This window comes from Entelurus aequoreus, linkage group LG27, assembly GCF_033978785.1.
Source record: "Entelurus aequoreus isolate RoL-2023_Sb linkage group LG27, RoL_Eaeq_v1.1, whole genome shotgun sequence".
Classification (NCBI taxonomy): Eukaryota; Metazoa; Chordata; class Actinopteri; order Syngnathiformes; family Syngnathidae; genus Entelurus; species Entelurus aequoreus.
Genome location: NC_084757.1, coordinates 27,992,040 through 28,016,039, shown reverse-complemented (window position 1 = coordinate 28,016,039; position 24,000 = coordinate 27,992,040). Strand labels below are relative to the sequence as shown.

The 24,000-nt window shown below is 40.1% G+C and overlaps 1 protein-coding gene and 1 long non-coding RNA gene across 3 annotated transcripts in view; both read left to right on the top strand.

The window, feature by feature from the left end:
* Positions 1 to 24,000, top strand: part of rnf11b (ring finger protein 11b) — a 61,524-nt gene that overhangs the window by 4,608 nt on the left and 32,916 nt on the right. The gene's annotated exons all lie outside the window — the stretch shown is intronic.
* On the top strand, positions 1,539 to 15,564 carry LOC133644503 (uncharacterized). Its single transcript, XR_009824771.1, has 4 exons — positions 1,539 to 1,997; positions 11,889 to 12,056; positions 12,250 to 12,394; positions 14,343 to 15,564. It is a non-coding gene; the product is annotated as an uncharacterized LOC133644503 (long non-coding RNA).

The window sequence follows — 24,000 nt, the reverse complement described above, 5'->3', positions numbered from 1 at the left end:
TGACTTTTATCTCCACGACAATACATCGGCGAAGCTCTTTAGCTACTGAGCTAACGTGATAGCATCTGGCTCAAATACAGATAGAAACAAAATAATTAAATCCCTGACTGGAGGGATAGACAGAAGATCAACAATACTATTAAACCATGTACATGTAACTACATGGTTAATAATTCTCAGCCTGGCAAAGCTTAACAATGCTGTTGCTAACGACGCTGAAGCTAACTTAGCAACTTAGCAACCGGACCTCACAGAGCTATGATAAAACATTAGCGCTCCACCTACGCCAGCCAGCCCTCATCTGCTCATCAACACCCGTGCTCACCTGCGTTCCAGCGATCGACGGCGCGACGAAGGACTTCACCCGATCACAGATGCGGTTGGCGGCTAGCTTTGGCTAGCACGTCTGCTATCCAAGTAAGTCCTCCTTGTTGTGTTGCTACAGCCAGCCGCTAATACACCGATCCCACCTACAACTTTCTTCTTTGCAGTCTCCATTGGTCATTAAACAAATTGCAAAAGATTCACCAACACAGATGTCCAGAATACTGTGGAATTTTGAGATGAAAACAGAGCTTTTTGTATTGGCTTCAATGAGCTACCGATACTCCTGTTTCACTGGCTACGTCACGCGCATACGTTATCATCCAAAGGTGTTTTCAACCGGAAGTTTAGCGGGAAATTTAAAATTGCACTTTATAAGTTATCCCGGCCGTATTGGCATGTGTTGCAATGTTAAGATTTCATCATTGATATATAAACTATCAGACTGCGGGGTCGGTAGTAGTGGGTTTCAGTAGGCCTTTAAACATCCATCCATTTGTTTTGTATACTGCTAGTCCTCGTTAGGCAAGGCAACTTTATTTGTATAGCACTTTTCATACACAAGGCAGGCTCAAAGTGCTTCACAGACAACAAAGTGAAATGAAAGAAAATAAAAGCAAAATTAAAATGCAGACAATAAAAATAAAAACAGTGCGGACGTTAAAAGGTTAAAGATTTAGCTGAAAGTGAAGGTGAACATAAAAGTTTTCAGTCTAGTTTTAAAAGTAGTCAGAGTTGGGGAAAGTCTGACATCTTCAGGAAGTTTATTCCAGCTATTTGTTGCAAAGTGACTGAATGATGCTCTCCCTTGATTTGAGTTTACTCTGGGAACCGCTAACAGATTGGTCTCAGAAGATCTTAGTGATCTAGAGGGCTTATATCAGGGGTGCTCATTACGTCGATCGCGATCTACCGGTCGACCATTACAATAGTCTAGCCTACTGGTAATAAAGGCATGTACAAGTTTTTCTAAGTCTTGAACTGACATGAGCCCTCTAAGTCTTGTTACATTTTTGAGGTGATAGTAGGCCGATTTTGTTACTGATTTGATGTGACTGTCGAAATGTAAATCAGAATCTAAAATAACCCCAAGATTTCTGGCTTTATTTGAGGTTTTCAGGGACAGTGATTGAAGGTGTTGGATGACTTTAAACCTTTCTTTTTTAGCACCAAAAACAATGATCTCAGTTAGGAGCTGAAGTCTATCTCAGGTGATTTTGGGTGAGAGAGGGTTACACGCTGCACCGGTCGCCAGCCAATTGCAGAAAAAACACTGCAAAATTTAGAGTCTGCAGTTAACACACTCAAAAAAATGGAAAAGGGGGGTCTTTAAATTTACAAAAGTGAACACAAGTCATTTATATCTTGATTAAACAAGTAGACTTAACATGTTTATAATGAATGGTGAATGTACTCGATACTTTCACAATGAGTGAAGTTAATCCAAAAAAAACAAAAACTCAATGTAATCTTGCTTTGCTGTCGCCGTAAGTTCCGCCCCTTGGAATAGGAAGAGGCGGCAGAAGTTTGAGCACAGAAACGAGGAAGAAGAAGAGTTTAAGCAGGAAGCCCGCATGATTTGCCATTACGCGCGAAGAAGAAGAAGATCAGGAACAACCTTGAATGGGCTGTGTTTTTCAGCAAGAAGCCACCTGACACCTATCTTTAGAACAGTAAGTTGTACAAATATATACTGTGTGTATACATATGTTTGACTGACATTTGTCCGTGAAATGTATCTAACTTGTGTAGCCTAAGTGTAGTTGCATTTATTGATTAGGAGACGTGAGTGAACGCCTGCTATTTAATTTAACGTATATCAGGCCTGGAATTTTAACTTTTTAAGGTCAAGGCAAGTGTTGCCTTAAAGGAGGGCTCATATTTTAGGGCACTAAGGCAAACGTTATTTTCTTTCGAGGCAGAGGCTCCAAAGCATGCATGCATGCATATACACACACACACACACACACACACACACACACACACACACACACACACACACACACACACACACACACACACACACACACACACACACACACACACACACACACACACACATACAAGTATATGATATACAAATAATCAAATGTCAATCAATTGAAATAGACTGTATTATATAGTGCATGACCTAACTTGAAGTAAACTTCTGTAAAGTTGTGTATAAACAAATATATAAAACGCTATGCAATTTTCATTCCATTAAGGCCTACTGAAATTAATTTTTTTTTATTCAAACGGGGATAGCAGATCCATTCTATGTGTCATACTTGATCATTTCGCGATATTGCCATATTTTTGCTGAAAGGATTTAGTAGAGAACATCGACGCTAAAGTTTGCAACTTTTGGTCGCTGATAAAAAAAGCCTTGCCTGTACCGGAAGTAGCGTGACGTCAAAGGTTGAAAGGCTCCTCACATTTCTCCATTGTTTTCAATGCAGCGAGAGCAATTCCAACCGAGAAAGCGACGATTACCCCATTAATTTGAGCGAGGATGAAAGAATCGTGGATGAGGAACGTGAGAGTGAAGGACTCCACACTCTCTCCTTTTTCTATTGTGGATCACGGATTTGTATTTTAACCCTCCTATTGTCCTTGGGGTCAATGTGACCCCAAGGCATTTTGAGAGTCTCTAAAAAGATGGTTGTCATTAGTTTTTCTTCCTAATATTTCATGACTTTTCCTAATCCATCAGGGAGACACAGAAAAATATAAAATCAACTGCATGATTGTTTCTCATTTCTCTGTACACATTTTGACCACGCCATCGTTCCTCAGGGGTCATATAGACCCCAGGATTGGAAAGCACTATAAGTCTTTGTGTGTTAGAGTGAGACACATGATCCAATTGACTTTTTTGTGCTCCCAAGTGATCTGAACACAGAGAATTCAATTGTGAGTTGATCTGACCATCATACACTGAATTATTGTTGGTTTAATATCGTTTGGCAGCCATTTTGACAGTTTTCCATAGATATTTCGGCACATTGCACCCCCCCCCCACCAAATACCCCCCAGTGGGAAATTACTTATGTGTGCTCCTAAGTCCCCTGAACACAAAGAAACAAATAGTGAGTCAATCCAACCATCATAGACCGAGTTATTGCAGTTTGAATACTGTTAGGCTTGGTCTTGAATGTGACCAAAAGTGATTTTCGTAATTTCTGAACGTACAAATACATATAAACTCAGTTTTCCATATAAGTGTCACACAAGAAATGAAATGGAACAATCACTGTGAGTTTATCTGACTATTACATGCTGAACTAGTGTGGTTTGAGTAGCGTTTGGTGGCCATTTTAGCGTTTTTCTACCTCGAACATCCCAGTAGGAAACCATTTATTTGTGCTCCTAAGTCCCCTGAACACAGAAAAAAGCAGTGAGTAGATCTTTATTAGTAATTGATGCAGAAACCACTGAGATAAATGGTCTTGAAAATAAATTTATAATTTATACTCTGTCGGAATGGCGGGATGTCGGAACAGTTCAAACATTCCGTTCCCGCGCCGTGTGAGAACAGGAGGAGGGGAGGGGGGAGGAGCAAACATATAAAAGCACTCGCATAGCAGCCTTCTAAACCATTTCTCTGCTGCTGTCTCTGCTGCTGTTTGTGATATACTCTCTCTCTCTCTCTCTTGTTTCGAGTTTGCCTTCTAAACCATTTCTCTGCTGCTGTTTGTGATATACTCTCTCTCTCTCTCTTGTTTCGAGTTTGCCTTCTAAACCATTTCTCTGCTGCTGTTTGTGATATACTCTCTCTCTCTCTCTCTCTTGTTTTGAGTTTGATGATGCCAAACCACAAGACGTTCTCTGTCCAGGAGGTTTTGGATCAGGTTTTTAGTGAAGAGGTAGACATAGAGGAAAATGTGTCTGAAATCGAAGACAATGTTGTGGAAGACCCTGATTATGGGGCATCGTCCTCTGATGAGGATGAGACCCTTGATGCTGAAGTTCCTGTCAACACTGGAACACCAGCAGACATTTTCCTGTCCAAAAATGGAAAGTTGTCGTGGTCCCCTGCCCCACGTCAACGGCAGGGTAGACTTAGCGCTGGTAATGTCATCAAAATGGTTCCAGGCCCAACCCGATATGCGATTAGCCGTGTCCAAGACATAAAATCTGCATTTGAGCTCCTCATGACACCATCAATTGAGAACCATGTACTCTTGATGACCAATTTAGAGGGGAGTCGTGTGTTTGGGGACAGTTGGAAGCCGATCGATGCAATTGACTTGCAGGCATACATTGGGTTGCTCATTTTGGGGGGCGTGTACAAGTCCAAAGGCGAGGCAGCAGAAAGCCTGTGGAATAAAGAGACTGGAAGGGCCATCTTCCCAGCCACCATGTCTCTGAAGAAATTCCATATTATGTCTCGTGTCCTACGGTTCGATGACAGAGAGAAAAGACAGGGCCGGAGAGAACATGACAAGCTGGCAGCTATCCGGGATGTATGGGACAAGTGGGTTCAGCAACTGCCATTGCTTTACAACCCAGGCCCCCATGTGACTGTGGATGAATGTCTGGTGGCGTTTCGTGGCCGCTGTCCATTTAGACAGTACATCCCGAGTAAACCAGCCAAATACGGCATTAAAATATGGGCAGCATGTGATGCCCAGTCGAGCTATGCCTGGAATATGCAGGTCTACACCGGCAAAGCCCCTGGGGAAGCACCTGAAAAAAATCAGGGCATGAGGGTTGTCCTGGACATGGCTGAGGGACTGGAGGGGCACAATATAACGTGCGACAACTTCTTCACCTCCTATGCCCTTGGTGAAGAACTCGCAAAGCGGAAAGTCACCATGCTGGGGACAGTCCGCAAGAACAAGCCAGAGCTTCCCTCTGAGCTTGTTGCAATCAAGAACAGACAGGCTACATCCTCAGTGTTTGCCTTCACTGAGAACGCCACAGCTGTTTCGTATTGCCCCAAGAAAGGGAAGAACGTTGTGCTCATGAGTACGATGCACAAGGATGCCCAGCTCAGCACCAGGGAGGACAAGAAGCCACAAATGGTGTTGGACTACAATGCCACAAAGGGTGGTGTTGACAACCTGGATAAAGTCACAGGCACGTACAGCTGCCGACGCATGACTGCACGATGGCCCCTTGTTGTATTCTTCAACATCATCGATGTGAGTGCCTACAACGCTTTTGTGCTTTGGAGGGAGATCAGTGAAGGCTGGAACAGCGAAAAGCTGTACCGGAGGAGGCTGTTCCTGGAACAGCTGGGGTACGCGCTGGTGCAACCCCAAATTGCACGAAGAGTTGTCCTACCAAGAGCCTCAGCGGCTGCTGTGGTGATAGTGGAGGATGTTCAGAGGGAGGCACACACCTCCAATCCTCCAGTGGCCAGAGGGCAAAAACGAGGCAGGTGCCAGATCTGTTCCACTAGGAACGATAACAAGACAACTAATACATGTGGGGGATGTGGCAAATACATCTGCAAGGAGCACATCCGTTGTGGATCATGTGCCCAGTAGTGCTTTACCCTTTCTTGGAGAGTGGGGGATGAATATTGCCATTTTTCATTTGTTTTACATTTCTTGAGAGAGGTAGACTCTAGGCTACTTTTTGCAGTCTGTGAAAAAATAGGAGTGGCAGACTTTTACAGTATTTTAGTTTTTTTGAAATAAGACAATATTTTTGGTAAATAGCCTACTGTCTTGTTATTTTTTTCTTCAAATATGGACACTCCAAATGGCCGGCCAATGGTCAGATATTTGTTGTTGTTGAAAAAAAACAAAAAAAAACAAAAAAAAATACAAAATATAAAGAGTAATAAAAAAACTTCCCCCATTGAGGATTGCCACCTTATCCTGGTCAGAGGGTTTGTGCTTGACCCTTTCTTGGAGAGTGAGACGAATATTGTTATTTTCAAATGGACACTCCAAATGGCCAACGGTCAGATATTTGTTGTTGTTGAAAAAAAAAAAAAAGAAAAAAAAAAAAAGTTATAAAAAACTTCCCCCTGGAGGATTGCCACCTTATCGTGGTCAGGGGGTTTGCGTGCTTCCATGACCCTAAGAGCTATAGCTGGTCTTAGGGTAGAAGCCTGACTAAGTGCAATCTAAATGGCAAAAAACAACAACAACAACAACACCATACAATTAATACAATTCGGTCACATTCAATGATGGCCGCCTAACAGTATTCAAACTGCGATAACTCGGTCTAAGATGGTTGGATTGACTCACAATTTGTTTCTTTGTGTTCAGGGGACCTAGGAGCACAAATAAGTGGTTTACCACTGGGAGGTTATCTGGGGGGGGGGGGGCGTAGTGTGCCAAAAAATCAATAAAAAACGGTCAAATTTGACACCAAACGGTATTCAAACAACAATAATTCAGTGTATGATGGTCAGATCGACTCAGAGTTGACTTCTCTGTGTTCAGAAGACTTGGGAGCACAAAAAAGTCAATTGGATCATGTGTCTTACTCCCACACACAACAACTTATAGAGCTTTACATCTCTGGGGTCTATGTGACCCCTGAGGAACGATGGTGTAGGCAAAAATCGAGGTCAATAGGAGGGTTAAACCACCTCGAATACTATATCCTCTTGAAAATGAGAGTCGAGAACGCGAAATGGACATTCACAGTGACTTTTATCTCCACGACAATACATCGGCGAAGCTCTTTAGCTACGGAGCTAACGTGATAGCATCGGGCTTGATAGAAACAAAAGAAATAAACCCCTGACTGGAAGGATAGACAGAAAATCGACAATACTCTTAAACCATGGACATGTAACTACACGGTTAATGCTTTCCAGGCTGGCGAAGCTTAACAATGCTGTTGCTAATGACGCCATTGAAGCTAACTTAGCAACGGGACCTCACAGAGCTATGCTAAAAACATTAGCTATCCACCTACGCCAGCCAGCCCTCATCTGCTCATCAACATCTGTGCTCACCTGCGTTCCAGCTATCGACGGCGCGACGAAGGACTTCACCCGATCATAGATGCGGTCGGCGGCCCGGAGACGGAGGAAGTCAAGCTGAGGTCGGCGGCTAGCGCGTCTGCTATCCATCTCAAAGTCCTCCTGGTTGTGTTGCTGTAGTCCGCCGCTAATACACCGATCCCACCTACAACTTTCTTCTTTGCAGTCTTCATTGTTCATTAAACAAATTGCAAAAGATTCACCAACACAGATGTCCAGAATACTGTGGATTTTTGAGATGAAAACAGAACTTTTTGTATTGGATTCAATGGGGTCGGAATACTTCCGTTTCAACGATTGACGTCGCGCGCATACGTCATCATACATAGACGTTTTCAACTGGAAGTTTCGCGGGAAATTTAAAATTGCACTTTATGCCGTATTGGCATGTGTTCCAATGTTAAGATTTCATCATTGATGTATAAACTATCAGACTGCGTGGTCGGTAGTAGTGGGTTTCAGTAGGCCTTTAATCAGCTTCTTATGTTCAACGTTTACAAAAAAGTAAACAAATCCATGTGTGTTACACACGTGGTCGTTGACAGCCACGAATCAAAATAAACATTCACCATACAGCATATCTCGGAACAACTGCTGTTCACGTTGTCGGTTAACCTTTGACACACGCTTCCAAAATGGCTGCGCCCATGTTGTGTATACCACTTAACGTTAATTATGCAATGTCTTAAACAGTTGAAAATGTAAGAAAAGTCATGTCGGGGTGTTTTTATCAATTTATTCAACGAAAAAATTACGTTACAATTGTCACAGTATAACCATTTCTTATCACGGTTATCATTATTATGGCGGTATTTTTAAATGTGTTCATAAAGTACTTTTACTGAAATCTTTTAACTAAGTTTTTATTTTATTTTTAATAACACATTCAAAATGATATACTTTGTAGAAGAAACATTATTGTAGATAACTTGCTACATGTACCTCAAGTAGAAATTAAATGTGCATATGAAAGCAACATACACATTATTAACAGAGTAGTATGGCAGAAACTAAATAACATAAATAAATAAAAATACATTTAAAAGATGGCACATGATGGCCATAAGATGTAACTGCACTTTTTGTCCTAGTATACAACAATAGTGTTGATATGAGAGATCTAGTCTTACACATTTCAGAGAACACCTCAACTACAGGACTGTCTCAGAAAATTATAATATTGTGATAAAGTCCTTTATTTTCTGTAATGCAACTAAAAACATGAAAATGTCATACATTCTGGATTCATTACACATCAACTGAAATATTGCAAGCCTTTTATTATTTTAATATTGCTGATTATGGTATACAGCTTAAGAAAACTCAAAAATCCTATCAAAAAAATAGAATATTTCCTCAGACCAAGTAAAAAAAAAAAAAAGATTTATAACAGCAAAACGAAATCAAACATTTGAAAATGTCAATTAATGCACTCAGTACTTGGTTGGGAATCCTTTTGCACTGATTACTGCATCAATGCGGCGTGGCATGGAGGCAATCAGCCTGTGGCATTGCTGAGGTGTTATGGATGCCCAGGATGCTTCAATAGCGGCCTTTAGCTCATTTGCATTATTGGATCTGGTGTATTTCAGCTTCTTCTTCACAATACCCCACAAATTCTCTATGGGGTTCAGGTCAGGGGAGTTGGCAGGCCAATCGAGGACAGTAATGCCATGGTCAGCACACCAGTTACTGGTGGTTTTGCCACTGTGGGCAGGTGCCAGATAATGGTCAAGCCACTCCTGAACTCAAGACAACGGAAGAAGCGTATTACTTGGGCTATGGAAAAGAAGCACTGGACAGTTGCAGAGTCCTCCAGAGTCCTGTTTTCAGACAAAAGCAAGTTTTGTATTTCATTTGGAAGTCAAGGCGCTAGAGTCTGGAGGAAGGCTGGAAAGGAGCGAAATCCAAGTTGCTTGAAATCCAGTGTGAAGTTCCTACAGTCAGCAATGGTTTGGGGAGCCATGTCAGCTGCTGGTGTTGGTCCACTGTGTTTCATCAAGTCCAGAGTCAATGCAGCTGTGTACCAAGAGATTTTAGAGCGCTACATGCTTCCATCTGTTGAAAAGCTCTATGGAGATGATGATTTCATTTTCCAGCATAATCTGGCACCTGCCCACAGTGCCAAAACCACTAGTAACTGGTGTACTGACCATGGCATTACTATCCTCGATTGGCCTGCCAACTCCCCTGACCTGAACCCCATAGAGAATTTGTGGGGTCTTGTGAAGAAGAAGCTGAAAGACACCAGACCCAGTAATGCAAATGAGCTAAAGGCCGCTATTGAAGCATCCTGGGCATCCATAACACCTCAGTGATGCCACAGGCTGATTGCCTCCATGCCACACCGCATTGATGCAGTACTCTGTGCAAAAGGATTCCCAACCAAGTACTGAGTGCATTAATTGACATTTTCAAATGTTTGATTTTGTTTTGCTGTTATAAATCTTTTTTTTTTACTTGGTCTGAGGAAATATTCTAATTTTTTGAGATAGGATTTTTGAGTTTTCTTAAGCTGTATACCATAATCAGCAATATTAAAATAATAAAAGGCTTGCAATATTTCAGTTGATATGTAATGAATCCAGAATGTATGACATTTTCATGTTTTTAGTTGCATCACAGAAAATAAATGACTTTATCACAATATTCTAATTTTCTGAGACAGTCCTGTATTTGAAAGTTTGGCAATGAAATATGACAGCGCTGCAGTGAGGTCTTTTGCCATATTTGTAAATTTGGCATCCAACTTGGCCGCTGCATGCCCACTCTGTAAATAAGAAAAAAGCGAATGTATTATTATTTTTATTAGATGCTAATTATTATTATAATCATCTGACTGACACACACACAGTGACCCACACACCCTAATGCTACAGTTGTAAAAACAAAACATGTTGTAGAGTTTCTGCGAAGATTTGTTTTTAACACTAAGTTTTAAATGTAATGTAAAGTAGCAACGGTCACTAACAGCACAAAACGCATAAACAGAAGTACATTTTGTGTCGTGTGCACACACTCCTCACGCTCACTGATAGCGCCCAATAACAAGTAACTTTATGTAACAAGGTTAGAGTGTCCGCCCTGAGATCGGTAGGTTGTGAGTTCAAACCCCGGCCGAGTCATACCAAAGACTATAAAAATGGGACCCGTTACCTCCCTGCTTGGCACTCAGCATCAAGGGTTGGAATTGGGGGTTAAATCACCAAAAATGATTCCCGGGCACGGCCACCGCTGCTGATCACTGCTCCCCTCACCTCCCAGGGGGTGATTAAGGGTGATGGGTCAAATGCAGAGAATAATTTCGCCACACCTAGTGTGTGTGTGACAATCATTGGTACTTTAACTTTAACTTTAACATAAGTGTAACTATAAGAACGTTTGACAGACCAACGATGACAAGTTAATTTTCAATCACTTTCCATCATGCATTCAGCTACAAGTTGACGTACCTTGCACTCGACGTGGAGTTATGACTGCTGGTTCCGGAGTTGGCTCAACATGTTGAAGTGTTGCCTCCCTTCACGGGGACTTTTTTCCTGCACTTTCTGGCTGACTGTCAATTATTTTACCATCAGCATGCTTTACCAATACAAAATACGTCCAGACTTCAGATATTGTCAGTTTACTAGGAGGGCAACATCTCAAGAGCGAGGTCCGTGGGTTGTTTGCCGCCATTGCAAACAGGGATGAAGAGCATGCGCCATCTTGGGAGGTGCGGCTGCTGTTGCGTTTTCAGGAAGTGGGCAATGTCGCTTAGAATTCATTATTAAATGACGGTTGTTCGATAATTAAAGCATTAAATGGTATTACTTACCGTCCGGAATTTTACCAAAGTTTATCATTATATCGTTTATCGTTACATCCCTAGTCTATTACCAAGTAAAAAGTCAAGGACGGTCACAGCATGTTCTTGCCGTAAATGCTGGTTATTTTTTTAGGGCATTACGACAAATATCAAGGGCGGTCGCAGCACGTGCCACGGTTGCTGTGGTTGAATACGAACCCCGTGTATATAGTCGAAAGTAAGCCGTATTGTAGTAATTGTGTGTGTCTGGTGAGGCTGTGACTCCCGGGCTGCTACAACCACCGTGATAGGGAAGCATAGCTAGCAGACGCCAGCTGGCTGTTTGGCTAGCTTTAATATCATTCAGACTGCGCACTGTCACGGGTTGCAGAGAAGAAAGGAAATCATTGTATTTTATGTCTACTAAATTTGGTGTTTGCGTGCATGTATATGTCTGTGTGTCTGTCAACATAGCTTACAATGTTTTTCACTGTTAGCACTGCTGTTCGTACTGGTATTTATTTTTAACATTTTATTTATTATTTGTCTTGTATTTTAACTTCACCCAACAGAGTAGCCACCAGTAATTTTGTCACGCTTTCATGTTTAATCACAAATGCGTTTTATTCGATTATATATATACAGTATATAGAAAGCTAGATAGATCGAGATATGTATAGATATCTGTCTATATCTATCATAGTTTGTGTCCTTAGGAATTGTTTTATTTGTAGTTTGCAATTATGTATAAGATTAAAAAAAAATTTAATATTACATTTACTGCAGTATTTTACCATGTGGTATAAAACTAAGTAAATTTTTGCCCAACATTCCCATCAGCTGAAAATGAGGAGAGCCTGGAATCCATGCAAAAAGCTTTACTCCTGGATGTACACAATAGGAATAACCGAGAGGCTGTGAAGTTCAAGATGGAAAAGACTTTAGCATATCAAAGACATGAGGTTGTCTGTGAGTCCTTGAAGGCCTGCTTTGTATAAAGTCAGCGAGGTAAGCCTGTTTGAATGCTGTTTTTTTTTTTGTTATCTTGGATTTGCTATTGATCAAAGGAATGTTGTGTGCAAATAGGTCCTATACCTAAAAGCACATCATTCACCTGTGCTTCATCGTCCTCTGTGACTGTTCTGCTCTGCTTTGTGTGACGAATGGTAAAATGTTACCTGAATCCCCTGTTATTTGTCAGATCAATTCTGAATTCAAAAGGATCACCGCTTCCGTCCAAGTTCCTGTCTCAGGTGGATCTTTACTCAGCTGCGATGACGTAGCTCTTCCGAAGGAGAGGACAGCAAGGGGCAAAGCTTAAACGAATCACTGCAGAATTAACTAATGTAAGTAATACATGGCTTCTTCAGCTTTAAAAATAAAAAAAACAAAACACAGTATATTTTAAAATGTAATTTACATTTTTGTCCTATATCTTTGTTTTTAATCGTCAACTGGACCTATTTTACTATCTATCTTATCTATAGCTTAAATATTTGTTTAACATAATTTGTTGTTATTTTTTCTCCCTTCCGCCAGTTTTTATCTTCTACTGGACGTCATCTTTTAAAAAAAAAAAAAAATTCCTTTTAACGTATTTTCCGGACTATAGGGCGCACCAGATTATAAAGCGCACTGCTGATGAGCGGGTCTAGTCAGGTCTATTTTCATACAAAAGGCACAGATTATAGGGCGCATTAAAGAAATCCTCTTTTTTTTTTCTAAATTGAAAACACTTCCTTGTGGTCTACATAACATGTAATGGTGGTTCTTTGGTCAAAATGTTGCATAGATTATGTTTTACAGATCATCTTCAAGCCGCTTTCTGACAGTCGCTTCAGGATGGGCCGTTTTGTGAGCGATCTTATTTACGTGGCTCACCTTCGGCAGCGTCTTCTCCCCGTCATCTTTGTTGTAGCGGTGTAGCGTGCAAGGAAGTGAGTGGAAGAAGTGTCAAAAGATGGAGCTAACTGTTTTAATGACATTCAGACTTTACTTAAATCATTAACGGAGCAGCATCTCCTCATCCGCCGGAAATGTGTCCCGTTAAACGTCTCTAATAACACAGGTCCTTGGGTGAATAATGTAAACTCACTATACCGGTATGTTTTAGCGCTTTCATGACAGATATAAGTAAGAACTTTGCACGACTTTATATTAGAAATGGCAACAGCGGACGATGAATGTCCCATAACAAGAAGATAGAGAAAAAGAAGAAGCTTATCAAATACGGCGTCGGCACGGACTACAAAAGCAGATGCTCTAAATTTTTCAGGATTTACGCAGATCCCAAATAAAGATTAGCAAGTACCAGATGGTAAGAAAAGTTGCTTTTGCATAATATTGCGAAACAAAACGTCAGATAATATGTCTTACACACACCATAATAATACTCGTATGTTGAAGCGGTGCGGCTCCATAGCTTACTAAAGTCGTACTAAAACATTTTGATAGATTTTTGATTGCCGTGTGTAAAGCTCTATATTTTCAATGGAACATATAAAATGTTGGTGTTGTTTACTTGAATCATATTGCAGTCTACACATATCTCTTGTGTGTGACTGCCATTATAGTGCTGTCTACATATAGCTTGTGTTTGACTGCCATCTACTGGTCACACTTATTATTACACCATGTACCAAATAAAATCGCTTCAAAGTCGGTAAGCAAAACCAGAATTATTCCGTACGTTAGGCGCACTGTTGAGTTTTGAGTAAAAAATAGGATTTTAAGTGCGCCTTATAGTCCAGAAAATACACCATTTGCTCTGATTACTGCTTTGCATACTCTTGGCATTCTCTCGATGAGTTTCAAGCACACCTGTGAAGTGAAAACCATTTCAGGTGACTACCTCTTGAAGCTCATGGAGAGAATGCCAAGAGTGTGCAAAGCAGTAATCAGAGCAAAGGGTGGCTATTTTGAAGAAACTAGAATATAAAACATCCATCCATCCATTTTCTACCGCTTATCCCTTTCAGGGTCGCGGGAGGTTCTGGAGCTGCCTTCCGCCCGATTGTAGCTGAGAATATAAAACATGTTTTCGGTTATTTCACCTTTTTTTTGTTAAGTACATAACTCCACATGTGTTCATTCATAGTTTTGATGCCTTCAGTGACAATCTAAAATGTAAATAGTCATGAAAATAAATAAAAAGGAATTGAATGCAAAGGTGTGTCCAAACTTTAGCCTGTACTGTATAGTGTCACTATTTTATATTTATCTTTTTCTTGATGGAGCGTGATGTATAGTTTTGTTTTGTCTAACTTTGGTTTACTTACCCTTTGTTTTACACAGAGTCTGGCTATGAGCAAACTGGATGGGGCCATTGAAAACATAGCAGTTGGAATCTACGTTGTTAAACAAGCTTCAACTAACGAAGTAGAGGACATTGGCATCGTTCTTGAGGATATTCAAGGTTTTGGACAATTTGAATAATGTAGTATCATTGGCTGTTGCTACGCTGTTTGGACTTAGGCATGCCGTGAACCTCAGCTACCCTCCTGACCTCAGCTACACTTTTGAGGTAATCCAAAACATTTGGATGGAGCCGGATGAATAAACGAAGCACTCGTCTCAAAAAATAGGGTCTTTCTTTGATGTGCGGGGGCATGTGCGTGTGCATGTGTCTGACAAATCAAATAGATTTGCTGTTATTTTAAATGGTTTTTCAGGGTTAACCATCCATCCATCTATTTTCTACCGCCTGTCTTTCTCGTGGTTGACCTTCGTTTTGTTAGAAAAGTTGTAACACTACTGCCTTTTATTTGCGGAACTGTGCACACAGTCTGGATATGAACACACTCGATGGGGCCATTGAAAACACCACAGTTGGAATAGTTGAACAGGCTTCAATTAATGAAGTAGAGGACTTTGGCATTGTTCTTAAAGGGGAATTGCAGTTTTTTGGGGAATGTTACCTATCGTTCACAACCCTTATGTAAGACAAGAAGACACGTTTTTTGGGGGGCGGGGATTACATTCTAATTTGTAGGTGGCTCGCAATACTGCTAATGGAAGCAATTAATTCTGCCTCATGCAAGCTTGGTTCTATAAACAGCAGTTCATCCTACGTATATTCAGGTTCAAAAAGATAATGTTGTGAATCCTTCAAATTGGCTAAAATTGATTTAAATATTTAGCTAATCTTACTTTTTTTTTTCCCTCTAATTCCCCAGCCATAAACCTTAGTCATATAACTTGGTATGTGACACATGGTAACTGTTAGTATGCTAACGTTAACATGCTAGCATGCTGATACTTGGCCCCATCTTGAAAGTATGCCAACATCTCATATTAGCATGCAAATGTTAGCGTGTTAACGTTTTAGGCTAACTCAGTAGCTCATTTTGTACTCTTACACCTAAAACTCACGGATTTGGACACTCTGCACCATCTTAAAAGTATGGCGGCTTTCACCGACCCTTGGCTAGAGGTTCAGGGCACAAATAGCCGGCCCATCAAAATTTTTGGCTACAATTTGTGTCGTTTCTCATTCTATTATTTTGTCAAAAACAATGGAATGGGGACTAACACAATATGTTACTGCATACGTCAGCAGCCAATTTAGTAGCATTTGTTTGCTTACTGGGCAGCACGGTGGAAGAGGGGTTAGTGCGTCTGCCTCACAATACGAAGGTCCTGAGTAGTCGTGAGTTCAATCCCGGCCTCGGGATCTTTCTGTGTGGAGTTTGCATGTTCTCCCCGTGACTGCGTGGGTTCCCTCCGGGTACTCCGGCTTCCTCCCACCTACAAAGACATGCACCTGGGGATAGGTTGATTAGCAACACTAAATTGGCACTAGTGTGTGAATGTGAGTGTGAATGTTGTCTGTCTATCTGTGTTGGCCCTGCGATGAGGTGGCGACTTGTCCAGGGTGTACCCCGCCTTCCGCCCGATTGTAGCTGAGATAGGCTCCAGCGACCCCAAAAGGGAATAAGCGGCAGAAAATGGATGGATGGATGTTTGCTTACTTACTAATAAAAGACAAGTTGTCTAGTATGTTCACTATTATATTTAAGGCCAAAATTGTTCTTCGATTGCAATAAGAAACATACACTATATTGCCAAAAGTATTTGTCCACCCATCCAAATGATGAGAATCAGGTGTCCTAATCACTTGCAGCTATTACATGTGTGTAAAGCCAAGCACTTAGGCATGGAGACTGTTTCTACAAACATTTGTTAAAGAATGAGCTCTCAGGAGCTCAGTGATTTCCAGCGTGGAACTGTCATAGGATGCCACCTGTGCAACAAATCCAGTCGTGAAATTTCCTCGCTCCTAAAACAACAGCGACTCAGCCACGAAGTGGTAGGCCATGTAAACTGACAGAGAGGGGTCAGTGGATGCTGAAGCGCATAGTGCAAAGACTTTCTGCTCAGTCAGTTGCTACAGAGGTCCAAACTTCATGTGACCTTCCAATTATCCCACGTACAGTACGCAGAGAGCTTCATGGAATGGGTTTCCATGGCCGAGCAGCTGCATGTAAGCCAGTGGTCCCCAACCACCGGGACAAGAAATAAAAAAAAAAATAAAAAAAAATACAATTTTATTTATTTACTAAATCAACATAAAAAACACAATATATACATTCTATATCAATATAGATCAATACAGTCTGCAGGGATACAATCCGGAAGCAAACATGATTGTATTTCTTTATGAAAAAAAAAAAGACAGAATGAGCCCCCCCCCTTGGACCAACATCATATTAAACCCTATGGGTTAGGAATGGGATGGTACTTCAAGTTCATATATGAGTCAAGGCAGGTGGCCAAATACTTTTGGCAATAAAGTGTATGTTTAATGTACTGTAAGATTTTGTATAAATAAAGCCAATAATGCCATTTTTTGTAGTCGTCATTATTTTCAAAAGTATCGAAATACATTTTGGTACCGGCACCAAAATATTGGTATCGGGACAATATGTATATATGTGTATGTATGTGTATATGTATATACATATATATGTATGTATATGTGTATGTTTGTACATATGTATATGTATGTATATATGTATGTGTACTGTATGCATATATAGATGTACGTGTATGTATGTGTGTATATATATATATATATATATATATATATATATATATATATATATATATATATATATATATATATATATATATATATATATTTATTAGGGCTGTCAAAGTTAATGTGATAACGCGTTAACTATCAATTTCAATAACTGCACACATTTTTTTATCGGGCGATTAATGCAAACATTTCCTTTTTGACACTTGGGCCATGCCGTAGCAGGGGGAACTTGGCTGCAGTTCACTTGTTACTGATGAGCCACAAGCGAGGAGAAATGGACAAAAGAAAGTCTACCTTCTGGAAATATCAGGTTCAAAGTTATGACAAGAAAGGACTATTTTTCGCCGTGAAAAGAGGAGACGTCCCTGCAGAAAACGCCTGCTGCGCTTGTCATTCTAGAGGTCGGTAGTGCTTCACTTCAGTGTTCAGTTTACGTTTAAGGTGCAGTGATAACATAACATTTAGATTGTTACTGTGACTGATTTAGTAAGTAAGATGGCATAAAAGCTCAACAGAAATGAAAGACTGTCGGCAGGGTGAAAAGAAAAAATAATTCTCAATTAGGTACATTGTACAATAATTAAAAAATAGAACCAAAATATATTATTGAAGAAAAATGTATATGTTAAAACTATACTTAATAATAACAGATTTGTTTTAAATATATATTCACACTTTTTTTGCCTTTATAAAGAATATATGTATCATAGCAAATCATGCGATGACGTCATATCGACCACGCCCCCACCGCCACAGATATTTTGGCAATTTAGGGGATACCCAGTAGGGATGGGCGATACCACACTTTTAGGATTTGATACGATACCGACACTTTTTCTTGCATTTTCATCGATACCGATACCATTAATTTCTTATTGGCAATTTTTGTCAGTCAAAAATATCACTACTATAAACAAAAGATTGGTTTGTTTATGAAGCTTGATGTGGTTTCTGTCATTTTAGGAGAGTTCATTGACAATCATGATTTAGTCAATTTAATTATAGTACTCGGTAAAAGGTTTATTTTTAAGGCAAAAAACAGATATTCACTTAGTATTTCTTTCTTTAATACATTTATTCAGTATTTTTTAACTTTAGAAAATTATATGGTTGAAAACGATAATGATGCCAAAAAACATAAAAAAAGATGGGAAGTCCTCAAAGGCTTATTTTGAAAATGTAATTTTGTTTATATATGATATGCAATCTGTTGTTGTATTCCCTATTTTAAGTATACATAAATGAAGGTATGTGTTGCTGAGTTCGATTTGGATGTGATCTGGACTGTACATGGGTGCTTAATTTGAAAATGTATTTTTTTTTTGTGGATTGTATGCAACCTGTTGTGTTCCCTGGTTTTTGGTGTACATGGGTGAAGGTGTGTGTTGCTGAGCCCGATCTGGAAGTAATCTGAACTGGACCTGGTTTTAAGAACCCTTTTGAACAATCTGATTTCATTGGCAACCCGGTCGTGTGAAGTTAAGGTCCTTTGTTTGTTTTGTTTGAAAATAAAGCAATTTAAAAACAATTACATAAAAAATAGTAATTAGTGAAAATGTTAGTGGACCAGCACCACACACAATCATGTGTGCTCTAAAGACTGTATCCCTTGCAGACTGTATTATTCTATATTGTAGGAACCAGAAGTTGTTGTTTTATTAACAGAAAGAGACAGCCCCTTTTGTGTAAATGAGTGTGAATGAGTGTGAATGGGGGAGGGAGGGTTTTCTTGGGTTGATGCACTAATGGTAAGTGTATCTTGTCTTTTTCTAATGTTGTTTAAAATAAAAAATAAAAAAAATATATATATTATTACTATTGTTATTATTTAAGACAAATCACAAGACAAATACAGACCATTTATACCACATTTATTATTGTCAATATATAATAAAAGTAAAATTAAAATAAATAACATAAATATGAAAAATAGTCCATAAATAAAATAAATATAAACAAAAATATACACATTTTCACTTTTCTTATTTCTTAAAAAAAAAGTCTTGGTAGAAAAAGCTTAAAAAAACTATTATTCATAACAATGTTATGTTTCAAACCTCTTTGTGGAAGTAAACTTATAACACTTCTCTGAAGCAAAGTAAATAATTTCCTTATCACAATAAACTAGGATTTCCTTGTCCTATAAACCTGCATACGAAAGACAGTTCCCTGAGAAAATGAACTTGGAAAAATTATCTACAAAAATGTCTGACACCTTTAACGTACTCGAGATACGTCGTCACACTTTACTGAAGTCTCAGATTGCTGTTCAGGAAAAGTAACAACGCTGTCGGCTGGCTGTGTGGGTGTTGCACGTTGACGACGGTCATTCGCTGTCTCCTGTGACGCGACAGGGCCAGCTCCATACTCTGCCAGGTACAGGGGTGTCCCAGCGCAGAGTAAGTTAAGTAAGTAATCAAAAACATCTGAAAGTGATGCTTGCACCCCCCACACGCCGTTTTTTGGTTTATATCGATACTTTTTTCAGAAAAGTGATGCCAAATGAGTAGCGTGTGAGTATCGATATATCGATACCACAGGATCGATACGCACATCCCTAATACCCAGACATTAACAAGATAAAGATGTCTTACATTTTGATCAAACTTTGTCACAGATGTGTGATATTTGCTTCTAAAGTAATGCTAGTACACTAGTTAAGGAATATGAGGGCGGATGGGGTGGGGGTTTGCTGGCTGAAATATTGTGTAAATTATTTTATAACATGTTCTGGTCGAGTCGTCCCCCCCCCCCGCAAAAAAAACCATGTTCTTTTATCTGTCTAGGGTACACTTAATAATGATGAAAAATTACACCTACCTGCAATTAATCGTGATTAATTTTGAGTTAACTATGAACAAAACGCGATTAATCACAATTAAATATTTTACTCGTTTGACATCCCTAACATATACAGTATATGTGTATGTGTATATATACTGTGTATATATATATATATATATATATATATATATATATATATATATATATATATATATCATACTTGCCAACCCTCCCGTTTTTAGCGGGAGAATCCCGATATTCAGCGCTTCTCCCGACAACCTCCCGACAGAGATTTTCTCCCGACAAACTCCCAGTATTCAGCCGGAGCTGGAGGCCACGCCCCCCCCAAAAAAAGTCTGCCGCAGCTGCGATTGGACCTGACCAGCCTCCGGGTACAAGTACTGGAGTACCAATTGCTTGCCAGGGAAGATCTTCCCCAGGAAGCAAGGATTGACCGGTTTTGGGCCATGCTAGGGAGAGATGGAAGATTCCACACTCTCGTGCATTTGATGAAAGCACTTTTGTGCGTGCCACACAGCAATGCATCATCAGAGAGGGTGTTCAGCATGGTTAGAAAAATAGTGACAGAGAATAGAAAGAGGATGGACAATTCAACCCTTAACAAAGCATTGTACTTTCAAGTACAAAAATGAGTAGATGAGTGTTGTGTGTGTGTGTGTATATGTGTAAATAAATGAACACTAAAATTCAAGTATTTATTTTATATATATATATATATATATATATATATATATATATATATATATATATATATATATATATATATATATATATATATATATATATATATATTAATTATATATATATATGTATATATATGTAACGGTGTAGAAACAGACGTTCATTATGCTTGATTAAATTATGAATGAAGTGTTGCAACAGCGCCTGTTGCTGGCGAGAAGTGGTATGTACTTTACCTGCGAGAAGTGCTCAGAACTGTGCCTTCCAACTGATAATACCGTGACCCAAGTGGACTCACAGTCTCACAATTTGCACTGTTTTGCAGGACACTGTAATAAAATAAATTCATAATCCACCTGGTGCCAGTGATATGTTGAAGCGACAGCAGTGTGGAGCTGCATTTTGCCACATACAGTTTTGGACCGTCACATATATATATATACATATATATATATATATATATATATATATATATATATAGCTAGAATTCACTGAAAGTCAAGTATTTATATATATATATATGAAATACTTGAGTTGGTGAATTCTAGCTGTAAATATACTCTCCTCTTAACCACCCCCCCCCCCCCCCCTATATATACAGTATATATTAGGGCTGTGAATCTTTGGGTGTCCCACGATTCGATTCAAAATCGATTATTGGGGTCACGATTAGATTCAAAATCGATTTGTTTTCAATTCAACACGATTCTCCATTCAAAAACGTTTTATTTTGTTTTTAAAAAAAAAATGTTTATGAAAACAATACACAACAATACCATAATAATGCAATACAATTTCAAAACCAAACCCGACCCAGCAACATTCAGAATAGCAATAAACAGAGCAATTGAGAGCAATTGAGGACACACAAACATGACACGGAACAATCTAAAAGTAGTGAGACAAAAATGAATATTATCAACAACAGTATCAATATTAGTAACAATTTCAACATAGCAGTGATTATTATCTTTACAAACATTAATACAAAAAAAAAAAAAAAAAAGAACAATAGTGTTACAGTGGCTTACACTTGCATCGCATCTCATAAACTTGACAACACATTGTGTCCAATTTTTTCCACAATGATATAATAAGACATATTTTGGTTAATTTAATAGTTAAAACAAATTTAAATAATGGATCCCATATTCCAATATATGACTCATTATTATCTATACTAAATGCATTTTTTTCTACTGATATCATCTCCATAGCTTGTGTGTACCAGTCAGTATGAGTTGGACTATGAACATCTATCCATTTTTTTAGTATTACCCTTTTTGTTATAAAGCATATTGAAAGAAATGCATTTTTACTCTTTGATGACACGTTACTAAATTGATGGAGATCCCCAAGAATACAAGTTTGCAGTGTCAATGGGATATTTATATTAAGGACTGCGATTGCTTCTTTTGTTGTTTTCAACAATAACTCTTTTATTCTCTGACATTCCCACAATAAATGAACAAGAGTTGCCTCGGCTGCCCGACACTTCATACATAACTTGCTATCTACTACACCAATTTTAAACAGTTGAGAAGATGTAAAATACAATCTATTCAATATCTTAAATTGAGTCAGCTTATCTTTAATGCTTCTAAAGGGCTTATTGGCATTTTTCCAAATATCATTCCATGATATGTCTCTTTCATCTAAAATGTTTAAGTCCATCATCCATTTCCCAACACATGCATCATTTGCATTTCTAGTGTGGTGTTCATTTATTATTCCATGAACTAGTTTAATTAATTTCTTAAATGTATCTTGATTAAAAAGTGCATCTTCCAGTTCATGGCTATTTAAAGACATACTTTCAGAGTATATGCATTTATCAGAATCAGAATCAGCTTTATTGTCATTACGCAGGGTAACGAGATTGAGGCCATTCCATACAGTGCGATAAAACAAGTGTACACTCTATACAGAGGGTGAAATGAATATGTACATGAATATCTACATGAAACAGGGTGGTTGGTGGAATGGGTTATTGCACCGAAGAGAAGACAGTTATGAGGGTCAATGGGGAAGTCTGTTCAGGGTGGTTATGGCCCTGGGGAAGAAGCTGTTTTGTAGCCTGTTCGTCTTGGTTTTAATGCACCTGTAGCGCTTCCCAGAGGGCAGCAGGTGGAACAGGTCAGAGCCAGGGTGGGTGCTGTCCTTGATGATGGCACTGGCTCTGTTGAGGCAGCGGGAGGTGTAGATGTCCATCAGAGAGGGGAAAGGGCGGCCGATGATCTTTTGAGCCGTCTTGACCACTCTTTGCAGCCTCTCCCTGTCTGCTGCAGTGCAGCTGCCGTACCATACTGTAATACAGTAGGTCAGCAGGCTCTCGATGGACGAGCGGTAGAAGGTCAGCAGCAGGTCAGGCTTCAGGTTGTACTTCCCGAGGACTCTCAGGAAGTGTAGCCGCTGCTGAGCCTTCTTGATGATTGCTGTGGTGTTGACTGTCCAGGAAAAGTCGTTAGAGATGTGGACTCCAAGGTACCTGAAGGTGTGGACCCCCTCCACACGCTCGCCGTTGATGTAGAGGGGGGCAGGGTCGGTGCTGCTCCTCCTGAAGTCGACGATGATCTCTCTGGTCTTGCTGGTGTTGAGAGCGAGGTTGTTCTCCGAAGACCAGGCCGTCAGCTTCAGGACCTCCTCCCTGTAGGCAGCCTCGTCACCCCTGGAGATGAGCCCGACCACTGTGGTATCGTCAGCAAACTTGACGATAAGGTTGTCACTGTGGGCTGGACTGCAGTCATGGGTGTAGAGGCAGTAGAGGAGGGGGCTCAGCACACAGCCCTGTGGGGAGCCGATGCTCAGAGTGCGGGTGGATGAGAGGTGGGGGCCAAGTCTCACATTCTGGGGTCGGTCCGTTAGGAAGTCCCTTATCCAGACGTTTGTGAGAGGGGGAAGGCCAAGAGTGTCCAGTTTATTGCAGAGTCTGTCCGGGATTATTGTATTGAAGGCAGAACTATAATCCACAGAGAGCATCCGGACGTAGCTCCGCTGCTGCTCCAGGTGGTTCAGAGCAGAGTGGAGAGCAACAGCGATGGCGTCCTCTGTGGATCTGTTCGCCCGGTATGCGAACTGGTGGGGGTCAAAGTCTGGAGGGATATGGTCCTTGATGTGCTGGAGAACCAGTCTCTCGAAGCACTTCATGATTACCAGAGTGAGGGCCACTGGTCGGTAATCATTCAGGCTGGTGATGGGAGACTTCTTCGGCACCGGGATTATTGTAGATGACTTCAGGCAGGATGGGATGACTGCCTGAGCCAGGGAGAGGTTGAAGATCCTGGTGAGGGGGGGAGCGAGCTGGCGGGCGCACGCCCTGAGCACCTTTCCAGGTACTCCGTCTGGTCCGGCAGCCTTCCTGGGGTTCACAGCCAGGAGCACTCGTCTGACACTGTGCTCCTGTACAGTGAGTGGAGTGGTGCC